At 44.8% G+C, this 21089-nt stretch overlaps 1 protein-coding gene and 1 long non-coding RNA gene across 4 annotated transcripts in view; both read left to right on the top strand.

Annotated features, from left to right (window-relative positions):
* Positions 1 to 21089, top strand: part of LOC123485119 (NACHT, LRR and PYD domains-containing protein 1 homolog) — a 58733-nt gene that overhangs the window by 24248 nt on the left and 13396 nt on the right. The window lies entirely within an intron of this gene.
* Positions 13335 to 17051, top strand: LOC123485122. Its single transcript, XR_006658873.1, has 3 exons — positions 13335 to 13374; positions 16484 to 16657; positions 17014 to 17051. It is a non-coding gene; the product is annotated as an uncharacterized LOC123485122 (long non-coding RNA).

The following is a 21089-nucleotide window of genomic DNA, read 5'->3' as shown; positions in this document are numbered from 1 at the left end:
AACAATGTTCAGAAATATTGACTGTTCTGTTATTTCTTATTGTAGCTGAGTGAGCTGTGACTTACATCTAAAATGAGTCTCTCTGGGGAGAGAGAGGAGGGGACCACTGCCTCTAAAATGAGTCTCTCTGGGGAGAGAGAGGAGGAGACCACTGCCTCTAAAATGAGTCTCTCTGGGGAGAGAGAGGAGGGGACCACTGCCTCTAAAATGACTCAAGACACCAGTTCTAAGAGGTAAGAGATGACATGTAAAATATACAGTTCTCTTAAAGATATAAAACTAAAGGGAAAGGTTTTCCCAAATTACATAAAATGTAGTTCTACATCATTCATTTAAAAGTCCCCAAATCGATTTACCAATTGCAGACTGTAGCTTTACAAAGAAACATTAGGACTTCTATGAGTTCAGCTATACACTTGTTGAAATGATGTAGATGAGGTACTGATGAGATATTGATGAGGTGATCTGCCTCCCTGTTTTGTTCAGTGTCCAGAAGCCCAGAGCAGAGTCACCTGCCCCCAGCCTGCTATCAATGAAGAGTGATCAGCCACCTGCTTTCAGCCAGGAACCATTACCAGATGACAATAAGGAAGTGGAGAGTTTGGACAGTGAGGATGCATTAAAGATCACACACAACCTTCTGGACAGAAGAAGTAAGACTGTGTTTCATACAATATTACAAAGAACGGGACAAAGGCCCCTCTAAAACACACACACACACACACACACACACACACACACACACACACACACACACACACACACACACACACACACACACACACACACACACACACACACACACACACACACACACACACACACACACACACACACACACAAACTTATGAGTCCCAACTCTCATTGTTTTCCTACAGGTCAAACTCTTCTGACAGTCCAACAAGACATTAAGGCTAAACTGAAACACAAGTATCAACACATATCTGAAGGAATTAGACAACATGGAAACCAAAGTCTGTTAAAGGACATCTACACAGAGGTCTACATCACAGAGGGTGGAAGTGGAGGGGTCAATAATGAACATGAGGTGAGACAGATAGAGATGGCATCCAAGAAACAAACCACACAAGAGACACCAATCAAATACAACGACATCTTCAAGCCTTTAGCTGGACAAGACAAACCTATCAGAACTGTGCTGACAAAAGGAATCGCTGGCATTGGAAAAACAGTCTCTGTGCAGAAGGTCATCCTTGACTGGGCAGAGGGAAAAGCAAATCAGGACGTTCATTTCATGTTTCCTCTTCCTTTCCGTGATCTGAACCTGAAAAAGGACCAATACAGTCTGATGCAACTTCTTTCCCACTACTTCTCAGAGCTGAAAGAGATTGACAACATTGAAGATGGTGAAACCAAAACTGTTTTCATTTTTGATGGTCTGGATGAGTGTCGACTTCCTCTAGACTTCAAAAACAATGAGAGGTGCTGTGATGTCACGAAGCCAACCTCGGTGGACGTGCTGCTGACAAACCTCATCAAGGGGAATCTGCTTCCCTCTGCTCTCCTCTGGATAACCTCACGGCCTGCAGCAGCCAATCAGATCCCACCTGAGTATGTTGACCAGGTGACAGAGGTACGAGTGTTCAATGATCCACAGAAGGAGGAGTACTTCAGGAAGAAAATCACAGATCAGAATCTGGCCAATGAAATCATCAAACACATGAAGACATCAAGGAGCCTCCACATCATGTGCCACATGCCAGTCTTCTGTTGCATATCAGCCCCTGTCCTTGAGATGATGCTGAAAGAGGCAGAGAAGGATGAAGTCCCCAAAACTCTGACCCAGATGTACTCACACTTCACGCTCATCCAAATCATTGTGAAGAACAAGAAGTACAACAAAGCCACAGAGACAAACCCAAAGGAACTGTCTCAGTCAGACAAAGAGATGATCCTGAAACTGGCAAAGCTGGCTTTCCAACAGCTGCAGAAGGGCAACCTGATCTTCTATGAGGAGGACCTGAGAGAGTGTGGCCTTGATGTCACAGAGGCATCAGAGTACTCAGCATTGTGTACAGAGATCTTTAAAGAAGAATCTGGGCTGAACCAAGAGAAGGTCTACAGCTTTGTGCATCTGAGCATGCAGGAGTTTCTAGCAGCAGTGCATGCTTCAGAATCATGTCTGGACAAGAAGGAAAATGTTTTTTCCCACTAGTGAGGATAGAGGAGATGAAGGCGTTGTTTGACTTACACAGGAGAGCAGTGGACCAGGCCTTGAAGAGTGAGAATGGACACCTGGACCTGTTCCTCCGCTTCCTTCTGGGTCTCTCACTGGAGTCCAATCAGAATCTGTTACGAGGCCTTCTGACACAGACAGGAAGTACAACACAGAGCAATGAGGAAACAGTTGAGAAAACAGTCAGGTACCTTTCAGACAAGATCAAAAGGGAATCCTCACCAGAAAGGATCATCAACTTGTTCCACTGTCTGAATGAACTTGGTGCCAACTCTCTAGTTGAAGAAATGCAAACCTCCCTGCGATCAGGAACTCTTTCAGAAACAATACTAAAACCAGACCAATGTTCAGCCCTGGCCTACCTGTTACTGATGTCAGAGGAGGTGCTGGAGGAGTTTGACCTGAAGACATACACCACATCAGAGGAAGGTTATCAGAGGTTGCTGCCGGTAGTGAAAACCTGCAAGAGAGCACTGTAAGTTCTGCTATTGAGTTGATGTATACAGTATCATTATTCTGAAGGATTTGTATATCTAACAGATGATCTCCTCTCTCCAGACTGGATCGCTGTGACCTCACATATGAATCCTGTGAGACTCTGGCCTCAGCTCTGCAGACACCAAACTCCCCCCTGAGAGAACTGGACCTCAGCTACAATGACCTGGGAGACAGTCGAGTGGAGCTGCTCTGTGTTGGACTAACCAATGCACTCTGCAACATACAGACACTAGTGTGAGTTAAATATCTTCAGTATCCACTGTGAGTGTTTATATATTATGTATGTACTATATACTGAACAAGAATATAAACGCAACAATTTGAAAGGTTTTTTGAGTTACAGTTCATATAAGGAAATCAGTCAATTGAAATAAATTCATTAGGCTCTAATCTATGGATTTCACATAAATGGGAATTCAGATATGCATCTGTTGGTCACAGATACCTTAAAAAAAAGTGTGGGTGTGTATCAGAAAACCAGTCCGTATCTGGTGTGACCACCATTTGCCTCATGCAGCGCGACACATCTCCTTCACATACAGTGGGGAAAAAAAGTATTTAGTCAGCCACCAATTGTGCAAGTTCTCCCACTTAAAAAGATGAGAGAGGCCTGTCATTTTCATCATAGGTACACGTCAACTATGACAGACAAAATGAGGAAAGAAAATCCAGAAAATCACATTGTAGGATTTTTTATGAATTTATTTGCAAATTATGGTGGAAAATAAGTATTTGGTCAATAACAAAAGTTTCTCAATACTTTGTTATATACCCTTTGTTGGCAATGACACAGGTCAAACGTTTTCTGTAAGTCTTCACAAGGTTTTCACACACTGTTGCTGGTATTTTGGCCCATTCCTCCATGCAGATCTCCTCTAGAGCAGTGATGTTTTGGGGCTGTCGCTGGGCAACACGGACTTTCAACTCCCTCCAAAGATTTTCTATGGGGTTGAGATCTGGAGACTGGCTAGGACTCCAGGACCTTGAAATGCTTCTTACGAAGCCACTCCTTCGTTGCCCAGGCGGTGTGTGTGGGATCATTGTCATGCTGAAAGACCCAGCCACGTTTCATCTTCAATGCCCTTGCTGAGGTTTTCACTCAAAATCTCACGATACATGGCCCCATTCATTCTTTCCTTTACACGGATCAGTCGTCCTGGTCCCTTTGCAGAAAAACAGCCCCAAAGCATGATGTTTCCACCTCCATGCTTCACAGTATGTATGGTGTTCTTTGGATGCAACTCAGCATTCTTTGTCCTCCAAACACGACGAGTTGAGTTTTTACCAAAAAGTTCTATTTTGGTTTCATCTGACCATATGACATTCTCCCAATCCTCTTCTGGATCATCCAAATGCACTCTAGCAAACTTCAGACGGGCCTGGACATGTACTGGCTTAAGCAGGGGGACACGTCTGGCACTGCAGGATTTGAGTCCCTGGCGGCGTAGTGTGTTACTGATGGTAGGCTTTGTTACTTTGGTCCCAGCTCTCTGCAGGTCATTCACTAGGTGTGGTTCTGGGATTTTTGCTCACCGTTCTTGTGATCATTTTGACCCCACGGGGTGAGATCTTGCGTGGAGCCCCAGATCGAGGGAGATTATCAATGGTCTTGTATGTCTTCCATTTCCTAATAATTGCTCCCACAGTTGATTTCTTCAAACCAAGCTGCTTACCTATTGCAGATCCAGTCTTCCCAGCCTGGTGCAGGTCTACAATTTTGTTTCTGGTGTCCTTTAAATAATAATAGAATAATATTAATAATTAATTAATTAATAAATAATAATAATATGCCATTTAGCAGACGCTTTTCTCCAAAGCGACTTACAGTCATGCGTGCATACATTTTTGTGCATGGGTGGTCCCGGGGATCGAACCCACTACCTTAGCGTTACAAGCGCCGTGCTCTACCAGCTGAGCTACAGAGGACCTCCTTTGACAGCTCTTTGGTCTTGGCCATAGTGGAGTTTGGAGTGTGACTGTTTGAGGTTGTGGACAGGTGTCTTTTATACTGATAACAAGTTCAAACAGGTGCCATTAATACAGGTAACAAGTGGAGGACAGAGGAGCCTCTTAAAGAAGAACTTACAGGTCTATGAGAGCCAGAAATCTTGCTTGTTTGTAGGTGACCAAATACTTATTTAACACCATAATTTGCAAATAAATTCATAAAAAATCCTACAATGTGATTTTCTGGATTTCTTTTTCTCAATTTGTCTGTCATAGTTGACGTGTAACTATGATGAAAATTACAGGCCTCTCTCATCTTTTTAAGTGGGAGAACTTGCACAGTTGGTGGCTGACTAAATACTTTTTTCCCCACTGTAGAGTTGATCAGGCTGTTGATTGTGGCCTGTGGAATGTTGTCCCACTCCTCTTCAATGGCTGTGCGATGTTGCTGAAAACTGCAGGGAACTGGAAGACGCTGTCGTACACGTCGATCCAGAGCATCCCAAACATGCATGTCTGGTGAGTATGCAGTCCATTGGAGAACTGGGACATTTTCAGCTTCCAGGAATTGTGTACAGATCCTTGCGACATGGGGCCGTGCATTATCATGCTGAAACATGAGGTGATGGCGGCGGTTGAATGGCACGACAATGGGCCTCAGGATCTCGTCACGGTATCTCTGTGCATTCAAATTGCCATCGATAAAATGTGATTGTGTTTGTTGTCTGTAGCTTATGCCGGCCCATACCATAACCCCACCGCCACCATGGGGCACTCTGTTCACAACGTTGACCTCAGCAAACCGCTCGCCCACACAATCCCATCACGACACCATACACACTTTCTGCCATCTTCCCGGTACAGTTGAAACCGGGATTCATCTGTGAAGAGCACATGTCTCCAGTGTGCCAGTGGCCATCGAAGGTGAGCATTTGCCCACAGAAGTTGGTTACGACGCCGAACTGCAGTCAGGTCAAGACCCTGGTGAGGTTGACGAGCACGCAGATGAGCTTCCCTGAGACGGTTTCTGACTATTTGTGCAGAAGTTTTTCGGTTGTGAAAACCCACAGTTAAATCAGCTGTCCTGGTGGCTTGTATCAGACCATCCTGCAGGTGAAGAAGCCGGATGTGGAGGTCGTGGGCTGGCGTGGTTACACATGGTCTGCGGTTGTGAGGCCGGTAGGATGTACTGCCAAATTCTCTAAAACGATGTTGGAGGCGGTTTATGGAAGAGAAATTAACATAAAATTCTCTAGCAACAGCTCTGGTGGACATTCCTGCATTCATCATGCCAATTGCACGCTCCCTCAAAACTTGACACAACTGTGGCATTGTGTTGTGTGACAAAACTTCACATTTCACAGTGGCCTTTTATTGTCCCCATCACAAGGTGCACCTGTGTAATGATCATGCAGTTTAATCAGCTTCTTGATATACCACACCTGTCAGGTGAATGGATTATCTTAACAAAATGGATTATCTTAACAAAGGAGAAATGCTCACTAACAGGGATCTAAACAAATTTATGCACAACATTTGAGAGAAATAAGCTTTTGTGCGTATGGAACATATCTGGGATCTTTTATTTAAGCTCATGAAACGTGGAACCAACACTTTACATGTTGGGTTTATATTTCTGTTCAGTATAGTTAGTATGTGTATGTTTTTAACATTATTTTAACATTTTGGGACATATCCAGAAACATACATAACATATATCAAACTAAGGTAAATATCTTGAGTGAGTTAGTATGTTTTTAACATTGGTTAATCATGTGTCCTTCTGTTATTGTCTTAATGCATCTCATTATTCTTAAAGCTTTGCATATTTAACAGTGTATCAACATATCTCCTCTCTCCAGACTGTCTGGCTGTAAACTCACATATAAATCCTGTGAGACTCTGGCCTCAGCTCTGCAGACACCAAACTCCCCCCTGAGAGAACTGAACCTCAGCTACAATGACCTGGGAGACAGAGGAGTGGAGCTGCTCTGTGATGGACTAACCAGTTCACTCTGCAACATACAGACACTAGTGTGAGTTAAATATCTTCAGTATCCACTGTGAGTGTTTATATATTATGTATGTGTATGTTTTTAACATTATTTGAACATCTTGGTAAATATGCAGAAACATACATAAAATGTGATAAATACAGTGGGGGAAAAAAGTATTTAGTCAGCCACCAATTGTGCAAGTTCTCCCACTTAAAAAGATGAGAGAGGCCTGTAATTTTCATCATAGGTACACGTCAATTATGACAGACAAATTGAGGAAAGAAAATCACATTGTAGGATTTTTTATGAATTTATTTGCAAATTATGGTGGACAATAAGTATTTGGTCACCTACAAACAAGCAAGATTTCTGGCTCTCACAGACCTGTAACTTCTTCTTTAAGAGGCTCCTCTGTCCTCCACTCGTTACCTGTATTAATGGCACCTGTTTGAACTTGTTATCAGTATAAAAGACACCTGTCCACAACCTCAAACAGTCACACTCCAAACTCCATTATGGCCAAGACCAAAGAACTGTCAAAGGACACCAGAAACATAATTGTAGACCTGCACCAGGCTGGGAAGACTGAATCTGCAATAGGTAAGCAGCTTGGTTTGAAGAAATCAACTCTGGGAGCAATTATTAGGAAATGGAAAACATACAAGACCACTGATAATCTCCCTCGATCTGGGGCTCCACGCAAGATCTCACCCCGTGGGGTCAAAATGATCACAAGAACGGTGAGCAAAAATCCCAGAACCACACGGGGGGACCTAGTGAATGACCTGCAGAGAGCTGGGACCAAAGTAACAAAGCCTACCATCAGTAACACACTACGCCGCCAGGGACTCATATCCTGCAGTGCCAGACGTGTCCCCCTGCTTAAGCCAGTACATGTCCAGGCCCGTCTGAAGTTTGCTAGAGTGCATTTGGATGATCCAGAAGAGGATTGGGAGAATGTCATATGGTCAGATGAAACCAAAATAGAACTTTTTAGTAAAAACTCAAATCATCGTGTTTGGAGGACAAAGAATGCTGAGTTGCATCCAAAAACACCATACCTACTGTGAAGCATGGGGGTGGAAACATCATGCTTTGGGGCTGTTTTTCTGCAAAGGGACCAGGACGACTGATCCGTGTAAAGGAAAGAATGAATGGGGCCATGTATCGTATCGTGAGATTTTGAGTGAAAACCTCCTTCCATCAGCAAGGGCATTGAAGATGAAACGTGGCTGGGTCTTTCAGCCTGACAATGATCACAAACAAACCGGCTCGGGCAACGAAGGAGTGGCTTCGTAAGAAGCATTTCAAGGTCCTGGAGTGGCCTAGCCAGTCTCCAGATCTCAACCCCATAGAAAATCTTTGGAGGGAGTTGAAAGTCCGTGTTGCCCAGCGACAGCCCCAAAACATCACTGCTCTAGAGGAGATCTGCATGGAGGAATGGGCCAAAATACCAGCAACAGTGTGTGAAAACCTTGTGAAGACTTACAGAAAACGTTTGACCTGTGTCATTGCCAACAAAGGGTATATAACAAAGTATTGAGACACTTTTGTTATTGACCAAATACTTATTTTCCACCATAATTTGCAAATAAATTCATTAAAAATCCTACAATGTGATTTTCTGGATTTTCTTTTCTCATTTTGTCTGTCATAGTTGACGTGTACCTATGATGAAAATTACAGGCCTCTCTCATCTTTTTTAAGTGGGAGAACTTGCACAATTGGTGGCTGACTAAATACTTTTTTCCCCACTGTATATCAAACTAAGGTTAAATATCTTGAGTGAGTTAGTATGTTTTTAACATTGGTTAATCATGTGTCCTTCTGTTATTATCTTAATGCATCTCATTATTCTTAAAGCTTTGCATATTTAACAGTGTATCAACATATCTCCTCTCTCCAGACTGTCTGGCTGTAAACTCACATATAAATCCTGTGAGACTCTGGCCTCAGCTCTGCAGACACCAAACTCCCCCCTGAGAGAACTGAACCTCAGCTACAATGACCTGGAAGACAGAGGAGTGGAGCTGCTCTGTGTAGGACTAATCAGTGCACTCTGCAACATACAGACACTAGTGTGAGTTAAATATCTTCAGTATCCACTGTGAGTGTTTATATATTATGTATGTGTATGTTTTTAACATTATTTGAACATCTCGGTCAATATGCCCTCCAGGTTCCCTTGGAGAGTTCATCAATGAGCTTGACGCCTTGATACGTTCCTTTCCTGAGGATGGCTCACCCCTCACAGTTTTGGGGGATTTCAACCTCCCTACGTCTACATTTGACTCATTTCTCTCTGCCTCCTTCTTTCCACTCCTCTCCTCTTTTGACCTCACCCTCTCACCGTCCCCCCCTACTCACAAGGCAGGCAATACGCTTGACCTCATCTTTACTAGATGCTGCTCTTCTACTAATCTCAATGCAACTCCCCTCCATGTCTCCGACCACTACTTTGTATCCTTTTCTCTCTCGCTCTCCTCCAACACTACTCACTCTGCCCCTACACAGATGGTAACGCGCCGCCGCAACCTTCGCTCTCTCTCTCCCACTACTCTCTCCTCTTCCATCCTATCATCTCTTCCCTCTGCTAAATCCTTCTCCCTCCAATCTCCTGATTCTGCCTCCTCAACCCTCCTCTCCTCCCTTTCTGCATCCTTTGACTCTCTGTGTCCCCTATCCTCCCGGCCGGCTCGGTCCTCCCCTCCAGCTCCGTGGCTTGATGACTCATTGCGAGCTCACAGAACAGAGCTCCGGGCAGCTGAGCGGAAATGGAAGAAAACTAGACTCCCTGTGGACCTGGCATCTTTTCACTCCCTCCTCTCTAAATTTTCTTCATCTGTTTCTGCTGCTAAGGCCACTTTCTACCAATCTAAATTCCAAGCATCTGCCTCTAACCCTAGGAAGCTCTTTGCCACATTCTCCTCCCTGCTGAATCCCCCCTCCTCCCTCTCTGTGGATGACCTCGTCCAACCACTTTGAAAAAGAAGGTTGACGACATCCAATCCTCGTTTGTTAAGTCTAATGACACTGCTGGTCCTGCTCACACTGCCCTACCCTATGCTTTGACTTCTTTCTCCCCTCTCTCTCCAGACAAAATCTTGCGACTTGTGACTACAGGCCGCCCATCAACCTGCCCGCTTGACCCCATCCCCTCCTCTCTTCTCCAGACCATCTCCGGTGACCTTCTCCCCTACCTCACCTCGCTGATCAACTCATCCTTGACAGCTGGCTATGTCCCTTCCGTCTTCAAGAGAGCGAGAGTTGCACCCCTTCTCAAAAAACCAACACTTGATCCCTCTGATGTCAACAACTACAGACCAGTATCCCTTCTTTCTTTTCTTTCCAAAACTATTGAGTGTGCCGTCTTTAGCCAACTCTCTTGCTATCTCTCTCAGAATGACCTTCTTGATCCAAACCAGTCAGGTTTCAAGACTGGTCATTCAACTGAGACTGCTCTTCTCTGTGTCACGGAGGCTCTCCGCACTGCTAAAGCTAACTCTCTCTCCTCTGCTCTTGTCCTTCTAGACCTGTCTGCTGCCTTTGATACTGTGAACCATCAGATCCTCCTCTCCACCCTCTCCGAGCTGGGCATCTCCGGCGCGGCTCACTCTTGGATTGCGTCCTACCTGACCGGTCGCTCCTACCAAGTGGCGTGGCGAGAAGCTGTCTCCGCTCCACGTGCTCTCACCACTGGTGTCCCCCAGGGCTCAGTTCTAGGCCCTCTCCTATTCTCGCTATACACCAAGTCACTTGGCTCTGTCATATCCTCACATGGCCTCTCCTATCATTGCTACGCTGACGACACACAACTAATCTTCTCCTTTCCCCCTTCTGATAACCAGGTGGCGAATCGCATCTCTGCATGTCTGGCAGACCTATCAGTATGGATGACGGATCACCACCTCAAGCTGAACCTTGGCAAGACGGAGCTGCTCTTCCTCCCGGGAAGGACTGCCCGTTCCATGATCTCGCCATCACGGTTGACAACTCCGTTGTGTCCTCCTCCCAGAGTGCGAAGAGCCTTGGCGTGACCCTGGACAACACCCTGTCGTTCTCCGCTAACATCAAGGCGGTGACCCGATCCTGCAGGTTCATGCTCTACAACATTCAGAGAGTACGACCCTGCCTTACACAGGAAGCGGCACAGGTCCTAATCCAGGCACTTGTCATCTCCCGTCTGGATTACTGCAACTCGCTGTTGGCTGGGCTCCCTGCCTGTGCCATTAAACCCCTACAACTCATCCAGAATGCCGCAGCCCGTCTGGTGTTCAACCTTCCCAAGTTCTCTCACGTCACCCCGCTCCTCCGCACACTCCACTGGCTTCCAGTTGAAGCTCGCATCTGTTACAAGTCCATGGTGCTTGCCTATGGAGCTGTGAGGGGAACGGTACCTCCGTACCTTCAGGCTCTGATCAGTCCCTACACCCAAACGAGGGCATTGCGTTCATCCACCTCTGGCCTGCTGGCTCCCTTCCTCTGCGGAAGCATAGTTCCCGCTCAGCCCAGTCAAAACTGTTCGCTGCTCTGGCACCCCAATGGTGGAACAAGCTCCCTCACGACGCCAGGACAGCGGAGTCACTCACCACCTTCCGGAGACATCTGAAACCCCACCTCTTTAAGGAATACCTGGGATAGGATAAAGTAATCCTTCTACCCCTCCCAAAAAAAAAAATATATATATATATATTGTAAAGTGGTTAACCCACTGGCTATAGGGTGAATGCACCAATTTGTAAGTCGCTCTGGATAAGAGCGTCTGCTAAATGACGTAAATGTAATGCAGAAACATACATAAAATTTGATAAATACAGTGGGGGAAAAAAGTATTTAGTCAGCCACCAATTGTGCAAGTTCTCCCACTTAAAAAGATGAGAGAGGCCTGTAATTTTCATCATAGGTACACGTCAACTATGACAGACAAATTGAGGAAAGAAAATCACATTGTAGGATTTTTAATGAATTTATTTGCAAATTATGGTGGAAAATAAGTATTTGGTCACCTACAAACAAGCAAGATTTCTGGCTCTCACAGACCTGTAACTTCTTCTTTAAGAGGCTCCTCTGTCCTCCACTCGTTACCTGTATTAATGGCACCTGTTTGAACTTGTTATCAGTATAAAAGACACCTGTCCACAACCTCAAACAGTCACACTCCAAACTCCACGATGGCCAAGACCAAAGAACTGTCAAAGGACACCAGAAACAAAATTGTAGACCTGCACCAGGCTGGGAAGACTGAATCTGCAATAGGTAAGCAGCTTGGTTTGAAGAAATCAACTCTGGGAGCAATTATTAGGAAATGGAAGACATACAAGACCACTGATAATCTCCCTCGATCTGGGGCTCCACGCAAGATCTCACCCCGTGGGGTCAAAATGATCACAAGAACGGTGAGCAAAAATCCCAGAACCACACGGGGGGACCTAGTGAATTACCTGCAGAGAGATGGGACCAAAGTAACAAAGCCTACCATCAGTAACACACTACGCCGCCAGGGACTCATATCCTGCAGTGCCAGACGTGTCCCCCTGCTTAAGCCAGTACATGTCCAGGCCCGTCTGAAGTTTGCTAGAGTGCATTTGGATGATCCAGAAGAGGATTGGGAGAATGTCATATGGTCAGATGAAACCAAAATAGAACTTTTTAGTAAAAACTAAACTCGTCGTGTTTGGAGGACAAAGAATGCTGAGTTGCATCCAAAGAACACCATACCTACTTTGAAGCATGGGGGTGGAAACATCATGCTTTGGGGCTGTTTTTCTGCAAAGGGACCAGGACGACTGATCCGTGTAAAGGAAAGAATGAATGGGGCCATGTATCGTGAGATTTTGAGTGAAAACCTCCTTCCATCAGCAAGAGCATTGAAGATGAAACGTGGCTGGGTCTTTCAGCATGACCATGATCCCAAACACACCGCCCGGGCAACGAAGGAGTGGCTTCGTAAGAAGCATTTCAAGGTCCTGGAGTGGCCTAGCCAGTCTCCAGATCTCAACCCCATAGAAAATCTTTGGAGGGGAGTTGAAAGTCCGTGTTGCCCAGCGACAGCCCCAAAACATCACTGCTCTAGAGGAGATCTGCATGGAGGAATGGGCCAAAATACCAGCAACAGTGTGTGAAAACCTTGTGAAGACTTACAGAAAACGTTTGACCTGTGTCATTGCCAACAAAGGGTATATAACAAAGTATTGAGAAACTTTTGTTATTGACCAAATACTTATTTTCCACCATAATTTGCAAATAAATTCATTAAAAATCCTACAATGTGATTTTCTGGATTTTCTTTTTCTCATTTTGTCTGTCATAGTTGACGTGTACCTATGATGAAAATTACAGGCCTCTCTCATCTTTTTTAAGTGGGAGAACTTGCACAATTGGTGGCTGACTAAATACTTTTTTCCCCCCACTGTATATCAAACTAAGGTTAAATATCTTGAGTGAGTTTGTATGTTTTTAACATTGGTTAATCATGTGTCCTTCTGTTATTGTCTTAATGCATCTCATTATTCTTAAAGCTTTGCATATTTAACAGTGTATCAACATATCTCCTCTCTCCAGACTGTCTGGCTGTAAACTCACATATAAATCCTGTAAGACTCTGGCTTCAGCTCTGCAGACACCAAACTCCCCCCTGAGAGAACTGGACCTCAGCTACAATGACCTGGGAGACAGAGGAGTGGAGCTGCTCTGTGTTGGACTAACCAGTCCACTCTGCAACATACAGACACTAGTGTGAGTTAAATATCTTCAGTATCCACTGTGAGTGTTTATATATTATGTATGTACTGTATACTGAACAAGAATATAAATGCAACATGCAACAATTTGAAAGGTTTTACTGAGTTACCGTTCATATGAGGAAATCAGTCAATTGAAATAAATTCATTAGGCCCTAATCTATGGATTTCACATAAATGGGAATTCAGATATGCATCTGTTGGTCACAGATACCTTAAAAAATATAAGTATGGGTGTGTATCAGAAAACCAGTCCGTATCTGGTGTGACCACCATTTGCCTCATGCAGCGCGACACATCTCCTTCACAGAGTTGATCAGGCTGTTGATTGTGGCCTGTGGAATGTTGTCCCACTCCTCTTCAATGGCTGTGCGACGTTGCTGGAAACTGCCGGGAACTGGAAGACGCTGTCGTACACGTCGATCCAGAGCATCCCAAACATGCATGTCTGGTGAGTATGCAGTCCATGGAAGAACTGGGACATTTTCAGCTTCCAGGAATTGTATACAGATCCTTGCGACACGGGGCCGTGCATTATCATGCTGAAACATGAGGTGATGGCGGCAGATGAATGGCACGACAATGGGCCTCAGGATCTCGTCACGGTATCTCTGTGCATTCAAATTGCCATCGATAAAATGTGATTGTGTTCGTTGTCCGTAGCTTATGCCTGCCCATACCATAACCCCACCGCCACCATGGGGCACTCTGTTCACAACGTTGACCTCAGCAAACCGCTCGCCCACACAATGCAATCACGACGCCATAAACGCTTTCTGCCATCTTCCTGGTACAGTTGAAACCGGGATTCATCCGTGAAGAGCACATGTCTCCAGTGTGCCAGTGGCCATCGAAGGTGAGCATTTGCCCACAGAAGTTGGTTACGACGCCAAACTGCAGTCAGGTCAAGACCCTGGTGAGGATGACGAGCACGCAGATGAGCTTCCCTGAGAAGGTTTCTGACTATTTGTGCAGAAATTTTTCGGTTGTGAAAACCCACAGTTAAATCAGCTGTCCTGGTGGCTTGTCTCAGACCATCCTGCAGGTGAAGAAGCCGGATGTGGAGGTCCTGGGCTGGCGTGGTTACATGTGGTCTGCAGTTGTGAGGCCGGTTGGATGTACTGCCAAATTCTCTAAAACGATGTTGGAGGTGGTTTATGGTAGAGAAATTAACATAAAATTCTCTGGCAACAGCTCTGGTGGACATTCATGCAGTCATTTACATTTACATTTAAGTCATTTAGCAACTTTCTATATTTTTACATTTTTAGTCATTTAGCAGACGCTCTTATCCAGAGCGACTTACAGGAGCAATTAGGGTTAAGTGCCTTGCTCAAGGGCACATTTACGTCATTTAGCAGACGCTCTTATCCAGAGCGACTTACAAATTGGTGCATTCACCCCTATAGCCAGTGGGTTAACCACTTTACAATATATATATATATATATATTTTTTTTTTTTTGGGAGGGGTAGAAGGATTACTTCATCCTATCCCAGGTATTCCTTAAAGAGGTGGGGTTTCAAATGTCTCCGGAAGGTGGTGAGTGACTCTGCTGTCCTGGCGTCGTGAGGGAGCTTGTTCCACCATTGGGGTGCCAGAGCAGCGAACAGTTTTGACTGGGCTGAGCGGGAACTATGCTTCCGCAGAGGAAGGGAGCCAGCAGGCCAGAGGTGGATGAACGCAATGCCCTCGTTTGGGTGTAGGGACTGATCAGAACCTGAAGGTACGGAGGTGCCGTTCCCCTCACTGCTCCATAGGCAAGCACCATGGTCTTGTAACGGATGCGAGCTTCAACTGGAAGCCAGTGGAGTGTGCGGAGGAGGGGGGTGACGTGAGAGAACTTGGGAAGGTTGAACACCAGACGGGCTGCGGCATTCTGGATGAGTTGTAGGGGTTTAATGGCACAGGCAGGGAGCCCAGCCAACAGCGAGTTGCAGTAATCCAGACAGGAGATGACAAGTGCCTGGATTAGGACCTGTGCCGCTTCCTGTGTAAGGCAGGGTCGTACTCTCCGAATGTTGTAGAGCATGAACCTGCAGGATCGGGTCACCGCCTTGATGTTAGCGGAGAACGACAGGGTGTTGTCCAGGGTCACGCCAAGGCTCTTCGCACTCTGGGAGGAGGACACAACGGAGTTGTCAACCGTGATGGAGTTCTACACCTGCATTACTAGCTGTTTGGGGTTTTAGGCTGGGTTTCTGTACAGCACTTCGAGATATTAGCTGATGTAAGAAGGGCTATATAAAATAAAATTGATTGATTGATTGATTGATGGCGAGATCATGGAACGGGCAGTCCTTCCCCGGGAGGAAATGCAGCTCCGTCTTGCCAGGGTTCAGCTTGAGGTGGTGATCCGTCATCCATACTGATATGTCGGCCAGACATGCAGAGATGCGATTCGCCACCTGGTTATCAGAAGGGGGAAAGGAGAAGATTAGTTGTGTATCGTCAGCGTAGTAATGATAGGAGAGGCCATGTGAGGATATGACAGAGCCAAGTGACTTGGTGTATAGGGAGAAAAGGAGAGGGCCTAGAACTGAGCCCTGGGGGACACCAGTGGTGAGAGCACGTGGTGCGGAGACAGCTTCTCGCCACGCCACTTGGTAGGAGCGACCGGTCAGGTAGGACGCAATCCAGGAGTGAGCCGCGCCGGAGATGCCCAGCTCGGAGAGGGTGGAGAGGAGGATCTGATGGTTCACAGTATCAAAGGCAGCAGACAGGTCTAGAAGGCCAAGAGCAGAGGAGAGAGAGTTAGCTTTAGCAGTGCGGAGAGCCTCCGTGACACAGAGAAGAGCAGTCTCAGTTGAATGACCAGTCCTGAAACCTGACTGGTTTGGATCAAGAAGGTAATTCTGAGAGAGATAGCAAGAGAGTTGGCTAAAGACGGCACGCTCAATAGTTTTGGAAAGAAAAGAAAGAAGGGATACTGGTCTGTAGTTGTTGACAACTGGTCTGTAGTTGTTGACAACTCAGTCATCATGCCAATTGACTAACCCGTTCACTCTGCAACATATAGACACTAGTGTGAGTTAACTTTCTTCAGTATGAGTTATTTATGGATGTTTTAAACATTTGTTAATCATGTGCTCTTCTGCCCTCTAGTCTAGATCAGTGTGGTCTGACAGAGGGTTGCTGTTCAGATCTGGCCTCAGTCCTGAGTTCACCCAACTCACAACTGAAACAACTGGAGCTGAGAGACAATGACCTGCAGGACTCAGGAGTTACACTGCTGTCTGCTGGACTGGAGGATCCAGACTGTAAACTACACACACTGGGGTAAGTACAGCTGTTTCAGTCAGGTCGGTACTGAGCTGATTTACACTGCCCTCTGCTGGACTGGAGGATCCAGACTGTAAACTACACACACTGGGGTATGTACAGCTGTTTCAGTCAGGTCGGTACTGAGCTGAGTTACACTGCCCTCTGCTGGACTGGAGGATCCAGACTGTAAACTACACACACTGGGGTATGTACAGCTGTTTCAGTCAGGTCGGTACTGAGCTTAGTAAAACAAATACTCGGAACGTCTGATGTTTCTTTAAAATGTTTGTGTCATGGACAAATGTATGGGTGTCCTACAAGATGATTGACACCAGTCCACCAACCTAGACAGCTGTTGTGTCTCTCTGTAGGCTGTCTGGCTGTCTGGTCACAGAGGAGGGCTGTGCTGCTCTGTCTTCAGCTCTGAGGTCAAACCCCTCCCACCTGAAAGAGCTGGACCTGAGCTACAATCACCCAGGAGACTCTGCAGGGGGACTGCTTTCAGCTGCTCTGGTGGATCCCACAGATAAACTGATGAAGCTGAAGTAAGTCAGAATAGATGTCCTAATAGTGTGAGCAGTGGTTGTGTCCTATGTAGTGTAGTAGGTTCAGTAACATGAGGACATGATGGTAGAATACAGGGGACGTTTACCCAGCAGGCTTAGCACTCCAACACAGCATACATCATCACCACATGAATACTCTTCTTCTGCATCTCTGATATCCTGTTGGAATTGTACTCTGTTCTGTATGCAGTAGGTAGGATAGAATACCTGTATGTCTCTAGTAATGAATTGTACTCTGTTCTGAATGCAGTAGGTAGGATATAATACCTGTATGTCTCTAGTAATGAATTGTACTCTGTTCTGAATGCAGTAGGTAGGATAGAATACCTGTATGTCTCTAGTAATGAATTGTACTCTGTTCTGTATGCAGTAGGTAGGACAGAATACCTGTATGTCTCTAGTAATGAACTTGGATAGTGCACCAGAACACAACAATATGGTTTAAATGTTGACTGCTTTATTAGGTCTTTGTCAGTCAATAACCTGTTTCTCCTACAGTGTGGATCATGGTGGAGAGTTCAGGCTGAAACCAGGGCTGAGGAAATGTAAGTCTCTTCTCTTCAATCCTAATTAACTGCATATTCAGAACTACAGTAACATAGTAACTAATCAATACTTGTTTTCTACCTACAAAACAACATTTTATATGAAGATGTGGTTTGATTAAACTCTCCTTTTGTCTACAGATGCCTGTCATCTCACCCTGGACCCAAATACAGTGGAGGAGAAGCAGCATTATGAATACCATCCAGACAGATTTTACCATCTTCCCCAAGTTCTCTGCAGAGAAGGCTTATCTGGATCTCGTTATTACTGGGAGGTGGAGAATGATGGTGACCTGGCTGTCATTGGTGTGGTGTCCAAAGGAATGAAGAGGAAGGGAGAGGAGGATGACAGTAGGATTGGAACCAATAGGAAGTCCTGGGGTTTATTATGCTTTGAATATGACTTTTACCATCCTGGAGTCAACAGATCCATCCTTGGTCCTGTTTCTAACAGAGTTGGAGTGTATCTGGACTGGCCAGCTGGTACTTTGTCCTTCTATAGTGTGTCCTCCTCTGGTACACTGACACACCTTTACACAGAACACACCACATTCACTGAACCCCTCTATCCTGGGTTTGGGTTTTGGGGTTTTTCCTCCTCCTCCTCAGTGACCCTGTGTCAGATAGATGACCAACACATTCAAAGGTGAGTCATAGCAATGTTTCATCATGTGTTTTCCTCTGGAATCATTCCTGCAATTAGATTAGTAGTGGTGTGTTTTAGTGTGTTCTGTTGGACCTACAGACAGTTAGATTAGTAGTGGTGATGTGTTTTAATGTGTTCTGTTGGACCTACAGACAGTTAGATTAGTAGTGGTGGTGTGTTTTAATGTGTTCTGTTGGACCTACAGACAGTTAGATTAGTAGTAGTGGTTTGTTTTAATGTGTTCTGTTGGACCTACAGACAGTTAGATTAGTAGTAGTGGTGTGTTTTAATGTGTTCTGTTGGACCTACAGACAGTTAGATTAGTAGTAGTGGTGTGTTTTAATGTGTTCTGTTGGACCTACAGACAGTTAGATTAGTAGTAGTGGTGTGTTTTTAATGTGTTCTGTTGGACCTACAGACAGTTAGATTAGTAGTAGTGGTGTGTTTTAATGTGTTCTGTTGGACCTACAGACATTTAGATTAGTAGTAGTGGTGTGTTTTAATGTGTTCTGTTGGACCTACAGACAGTAACTCATGATACCGGGTGACATCACGTCTCTAGGGTCTTTCATCAAGATAAGCAATGTCACATCAGTATTGACTTCATGGAAGTTGACATAGTGTTATGTCACATTTGGCAATGCACATAGTGTTCTGTCACCCTTTATACACCCTTTGTATTGCTTATGAAGACTGTATGAATGCTATATAAAGCCTTTATAAGTTGTATTTAGTTTAATCACAGTCTATCCATCTGCTTTCCCAACAGCAGAGACCATGGTGGAGAGTGTTGTATCAAGCCTGGACCTGAGAAATGTGAGTGTTAACTGATAACTGTTTTTAAATCAAAATACTTTTAAAGCGTTCATTATACTTGAGTCCCAGGCAAGGAACACAATCATGATCTATTTGGTCAAAACAAACTTAAAGGTAGAGTCAGCAATATGATGTAGATGCACAAAGTAAACATCATAGTGGGTCAATTTCTACAACAACTAAGGGCGTTGGAGCGCGATGCTAAACTCCTCTGTTTTGGTCCCGTGGCTACCACGCTGTAAGAGTGAAGAGAACCCGTGCACCTGGGCAGATACTGTGAGAGAGAGAAGTCAGGCATCTTGCTCATCACAATATCTGCGGTGCTGCTCGTACAACATCATTTAGCTGACTCTACCTTTAAGCTCTCATCCTGGGATCTAGAACAGGTCCCAACATCTCCACTCCGACCATGTGTTCTGCTTCACAAACATTCAGTAATATAACACTAGTCAGATTATTGTATGAAAAGGTGTGTACCTGAGACTTGACATTCATTTTATTACCTATTCATTATTACTGGGATTATCCGTTTTAAATACCACTACTTTTGACTTAGGGATTCTCGCTGTAAGACTTCTGCCTTTAGTAATATAAATTCTTCTTTCACTTACCTCCAGGAGTCAGGCACAGTCTGAAAGCCAGGTGTGTACTGACCAACCATTCATACTGGGATATAGACAGTCCTGTGTTCTGCTTTAGTAATATAAACACAGTCTGAAAGCCAGGTGTGTACTGACCAACCATTCATACTGGGATATAGACAGTCCTGTGTTCTGCTTTAGTAATATAAACACAGTCTGAAAGCCAGGTGTGTACTGACCAACCATTCATACTGGGATATAGACAGTCCTGTGTTCTGCTTTAGTAATATAAACACAGTCTGAAAGCCAGGTGTGTACTGACCAACCATTCATACTGGGATATAGACAGTCCTGTGTTCTGCTTTAGTAATATAAACACAGTCTGAAAGCCAGGTGTGTACTGACCAACCATTCATACTGGGATATAGACAGTCCTGTGTTCTGCTTTAGTAATATAAACACAGTCTGAAAGCCAGGTGTGTACTGACCAACCATTCATACTGGGATATAGACAGTCCTGTGTTCTGCTTTAGTAATATAAACACAGTCTGAAAGCCAGGTGTGTACTGACCAACCATTCATACTGGGATATAGACAGTCCTGTGTTCTGCTTTAGTAATATAAACACAGTCTGAAAGCCAGGTGTGTACTGACCAACCATTCATACTGGGATATAGACAGTCCTGTGTTCTGCTTTAGTAATATAAACACAGTCTGAAAGCCAGGTGTGTACTGACCAACCATTCATACTGGGATATAGACAGTCCTGTGTTCTGCTTTAGTAATATAAACACAGTCTGAAAGCCAGGTGTGTACTGACCAACCATTCATACTGGGATATAGACAGTCCTGTGTTCTGCTTTAGTAATATAAACACAGTCTGAAAGCCAGGTGTGTACTGACCAACCATTCATACTGGGATATAGACAGTCCTGTGTTCTGCTTGTAGGAATGCAGGATTTTAACTTCTGTCATATTTTGTCATTAGACAGTTTAAATGGATCAATCACCAGCATTCCATGTAACATTGAATAAATACATTAGATAAATTACTTAGTTCATTTAATGGGCCAGTTTCCCGGACAAAGATTAAGCCTAGTCTTGGACCTTAAATAACTTTCTATTGAAACTTCCATTGATCATGCTTTAAGTCCAGCACTAGACTCAATCTGTGTCCAGGAAACTGGCCCCATATGTATAACTGACATGCTTGTCCTTGTTCAGGACTCCACACACTGGCTTCCGATTGAACCCTTGACTTCCACTGTCCAGGAAGTGACAATGTTCAGGTAA

The sequence above is a fragment of the Coregonus clupeaformis genome, unplaced genomic scaffold, assembly GCF_020615455.1.
Source record: "Coregonus clupeaformis isolate EN_2021a unplaced genomic scaffold, ASM2061545v1 scaf0577, whole genome shotgun sequence".
Taxonomy (NCBI): Eukaryota; Metazoa; Chordata; class Actinopteri; order Salmoniformes; family Salmonidae; genus Coregonus; species Coregonus clupeaformis.
The sequence above is the reverse complement of the archived record's forward strand: the minus strand, read 5'-3'. Positions and strand labels throughout refer to the sequence as shown.